We start from the raw sequence: 4874 nt of genomic DNA, 5'->3' as shown, positions 1-4874 counted from the left end.
TAAGAATATGTATGAATTTGTATTTAATTTCGAATGTATATTAAGAATAAAATCATAGACCCAAGTTGGATGTATATGAATAATATCTTGTTCTTAAATCAGGTCAATTATCAAATATAACTGCATTGGAAATGTATTCTGCAAGAATAAAATCGAAAATATATTTACTAGTTTATGGTTGGCATTCTGTCATTCTGCAAGAATAAAATCGAAAATATATTTACTAGTTTATGGTTGGCATTCTGTCATTCTGACAGAATAAAATCGGATTTTTAAATCTGAATTAATTTAAAATATTCAAAATTTTAAAAATAAAAGAATTAATTATCCCTTAAAGTCGGGAAATTTTCTTTTTTAATATAGGTAAATTGACCAAAATACCATTATGCTGAAAATTGTATGATTATATGGTGCATGTTACCCTATTGTAATATCATAGACTCTCAGATCATGACTTTTGATTCTATTCCATCCGGTGGTCGAGATCTGTGCATTCTGGCACACAATAGTTAAAACAAAATAACCTAACCATATATATATATATATATATATATATATATATATATATATATATATATATATATATATATAATAGCAAAGGAGCCTATGAAAGTATTATAAGTATGATCGCACAAAATAACACAAAATGAATATAATAACACAATGTAGTTTATGTTATATGAATCTCTCTCTCTCTCTCTCTCTCTCTCTCTCCCCCCTCTCTCTCTCCCTCTCTCTCTCTCTCACACATACACACACAAAAAAGCTTGTAAAGCTGTTCTAAGAAGTTATCATAGTCGTGTTAAAAAAGCTTGTAAAGATATACAAACAAAATAGAGTATTGTTTGACTATAGTGCAATCTCACTTGAGTCTTGAGCAAAAATGCTTGTAAAGCTTTTCTAGGAGGTGATCATAGTCGTGTTAAAAAAGAAGAGTCAAAGTTGTGTGGTTTTATTAAAATGATTAAAAAATCAGTGGTTAGCTCGGAAAACTAGTTGTGTTATATAAGTTGTACTTTTTTTTAAAGTACAATGTCTTGATAAGAAAATATTTTAAAGCATAATGTTGTAAAAGATAGTAAGGAGAGTATCATTTTATAATACACAAGTATATGAGAGTATATTGCTATTTTTTACATTTAGAAAAAAAAAATCAGATTCAAATATTTCAAGGGTTGTTTCTCTATTTATTTAAAATCAGTGTTTTATCTGCTTTATGTAAATTAATTTGTATTATATCGTTATAGGCTCATGTTAAAAGGATTGAGCGTAGCTATAGGGTTTGGGGTTTTAGGGTTTCTACGTTTTTTTGGGGTAACTGATTGAGAAGGAAACAACGTTAACTCTTTTAAACTGTCGTTAACCTACTTTGACTGCTGTTCACCTTTAGTTAGGGGTGAGCATGGTGCGGTTTGGTGCTGTTTTAAGGCCAAACCAAACCGCAAACCGTATGGTGCGGTTTTTTCATTCTTAAAACCGTTGGGTGCGGTTTTGCAACGGTTCGGTTTTACAGTTTTTAAATGCGGTTTTGGTTTGTATCAGTGCGGTTTCGGTTTTAAACCGTGTCTAGATTTTGGTGCAGTTTTTTATGCTTATTGGTGTGGTTTTCTAAAAGCTTAAGAACTTAAAACCATGTGCATGTAAGCTTGTATTGTGATTTTTTCCCATTTTTGAAACCATTCATTTCCAGCCCAAAACAAAAATACATAATAAAAGATTATAAGTAGCTTAAAATACAACATGTGACTACTCTCACAAACTAATTAATAATCGAAGGTTGGTTGACTATGACTTAATTTGTTACAAGCTTATTACACATGTCGATTAGTACGTTTGGCTCACAATAGAAATTTTTTTTGCACCCGATACAGTCTTACACAAACACAAAGTAAACATATAATAAATATATTATCGTTTATAAGTATTTTACATTGCATGTATATAATATATATTAATTGATTTATTACTATACACGCTTGCGGTGCAATTCGTTTTGGTGGACCGGTTTTTTGGATAAAAACCGCACCGCACCGTTGACTTTTGGTTTTTGCAAAAATTAAATCCGTACAATTGGTTTTTGCATCGGTTCCGGTTGCCGTTTATTACGGTTTTGTAGGTTTTTCTTTTTTCTGTTCGATTTTTGCTCGCCCCAACCTTTAGTTACCATAATTGAAACCGTTTTTATCAAGCAATTGGAAGAAATCCGTTGTGATCAAAGGTTGTTTGCTTTCTCTAAATAATTTTCATTCACGTCACCTAAATCATGAAGAAATCCGAGCGACCAAATGCATCAATACGCGAAGATGGAGTAGATTTGATGAGTAACATGCCGGATCATATTCTTCTCTTGATTCTTTCAGGTCTTCCATCTACGGAAGAAGTAATTCGAACCAGCATTTTGTCCACAAGATGGAGATATTTGTGGACTTTAGTTCCCTCTGTAGAATTACGTTACCCAGAATTACTAGACAAATACTATCCAATGAAGAAATTCGAAGAGTTTGTTTATTGGATTTTAGTAAACAGGTCCGTGGATTTCGATAGGTTGCATTGATTTTGTTCAGAGCTCTGCAATTCATCGACCGTAGGGCGGTGGATCCATGCCGCCGTTACGAAAAATGTCAAACAAATTGATTTCACGTTTTGGCCTGATTCTAGGGTTTTTGAGATGCCCCATTGTCTAGTGGCTTCCAGATCAGTGAAGGTATTAAAGTTGGCATTGTTCAATTATGGTCTAAGTTTGCCTAATCATATGGGGTTTCCGGCGCTTAGGGTTCTTATGTTGAGTTTCCTCGACTTATTAGAAGACGAAGATATAGTAAAAGGTTTTCTCCAAAGCTGCCCATTACTTGAGGATTTGAATTTAAAATACTGCTTCATGAATAGACTTAATCTTCTCTGTATTTCATGCCCAAAGCTCCAAAAACTCCAAATTAAAAATGATGATATTGATCGCATTTGTGGTTGCATTAAGATTTCCTGCCCAAAACTTGTGTATTTGATCTAAGAGGTTATATTGCTTATAAGTTTTTCTTCGAAAGTCTAGACTCTTTGAAACAAGCCATAATAGTTCCTCAAGGATTACTACCTGCACCTGAAGCTCAATTATCAAGCAACAGAATATATCAGTTGTTTCCTGGAATTTCTCATGTGGAATCTTTGCAAATTGACCTTTACTTCTTCAATCAGGTACATGCTTATCCTCTTTATGCATAATTCTTCTTTCTGGTTAAACAGTTTTGCAGTTTAATTTTCCTCTTTTGGTGTTTTAGTACATTCATTAATCATTATTCATAACTCCAAACTCTTATTTGGCGTCATTATCATAGTGCATTTATGGTGCACATGATCATTCTCTACCTAATCTAAAGACTCTGGTGCTAATCACAACAATTGATGCCTTCACCATGGATGACCTCAACCGAATTCTCAACTATTATCCCAAGCTGGAGTCTCTCAAGTTGATTGTTAAAAAGGTATTTTTTTTTTTTTTATGCATCACATTCTTGAAACATGATGGGTCACTTTCACGCTTCGAACCTATTATATGAAAAGCAATTGAGCCAATAAATAAGTTTTCCAAGAATTAAAAAACATTAGTTTTAAATTTTCTCACCTCACATGAAAAAGTAAAACTTATGCTTTTGTTTGATGATCTAGGAATTTGTTGGGGTGGAATACAAGAAGTTAGATGAAGCTACAACAAAGAGAATCTTGAGTCCTAATCATTTGAAAATGGTGGAGTTTCTTGAATTCAATGGAGAAAAGCCAAAACTGGTTATAGAGAAGCCGAAACCATTTATGGATGTTCATGGAACCCAAAATACATTGTTGAAAATGATTTTCAGTTGGGGTAACAAAGCAAACTACTCTCATTGGAAACTATTAAAGTAATTGTCAAATTGATTACTCTTATAAAGAACCCATTTTGTAAGTAGTAGCAATTGGAAGTTAATAAAGGTATAGAGATCTCATTCTGTTTTCCTGTGTGAAGAAACAGTTTTTTAAACTGTCAAGAACAGTGTATTAAAAATAAGTGAGAGTAACAGATGTTTTTAGGGGAAATCCAAAGTACAAAGCTATTTGTGAGAAAAAGTGTTTTTACTTTTTTTAGTTCATCTTAATCGAGATTTTTTTTTTTTTAAACTTTATTTGGTCTAAATTAGAGTTAGTTATGCTGAAAAGAGGGTCACGAGGTTTGAATTTGGGAAATTCTGTAAAAGTGAAAAGTACGTAGCTATTTTTGATAAAAGTGCATTCTTATGGAAATAAAAAGCAGACAGGTGAATTAAAATGTCTTGAAGGGTATGATAGTCAATTTGTTATGTAATAAAAAAAAGTGTCAACTTCATTTGTATTAGTAGATCCTTTACCACCAATATGGGACACAACAGAACAAGACCTTAAAATCACAAAACTATCCTTGATATATTAATAACTTTATACATAAAACCATTACTTCCAAATATTCATTGATATTTTACATGTTTGCGGATTCTGATGGAATCCGAAGGAATTGAATGTAAGATTCGTTTATGTAATGCCTTTGGTTATCAAATGGGTGGAATTGGATACTTTCAAAATGTATTTTTGATGTAAGATTTTATCATTTTCTTAGGGGTAGGAAAAGCATTCAAATTCCATTATCCTTTATTACTACAAAGAAAGACATAACTATTCTTAAAAAACTCTGGTTAACTATTTACTATTATGTTTAATTACTTTTATTATATAACTAGGAGTGAAACTCATGTATTACATGAGTTTATTTAAAAGAAAAATTATATATGAAATTCTAAACATTTGAGAAGTTGAATTTATAAGAAAAGTGAATTTATAAGAAAAGTGAGAAAAATATTGAACTATTAAAATTA

The 4874-nt window shown here is 31.6% G+C and overlaps 1 long non-coding RNA gene across 1 annotated transcript; it reads left to right on the top strand.

Moving 5' to 3' along the window:
- The first annotated feature begins 2152 nt into the window (after positions 1 to 2152).
- Positions 2153 to 4259, top strand: LOC145116306 (uncharacterized). Its single transcript, XR_013711989.1, has 3 exons — positions 2153 to 3189; positions 3330 to 3476; positions 3661 to 4259. It is a non-coding gene; the product is annotated as an uncharacterized LOC145116306 (long non-coding RNA).
- Positions 4260 to 4874: the final 615 nt, after the last annotated feature.

This window comes from Lactuca virosa, chromosome 5, assembly GCF_052849685.1.
Source record: "Lactuca virosa cultivar CGN04683 chromosome 5, Lactuca_virosa_CGN04683_v6, whole genome shotgun sequence".
Taxonomy (NCBI): Eukaryota; Viridiplantae; Streptophyta; class Magnoliopsida; order Asterales; family Asteraceae; genus Lactuca; species Lactuca virosa.
Note: the sequence above shows the minus strand (reverse complement) of the source record. Positions and strands in the feature narration are given on the sequence as shown.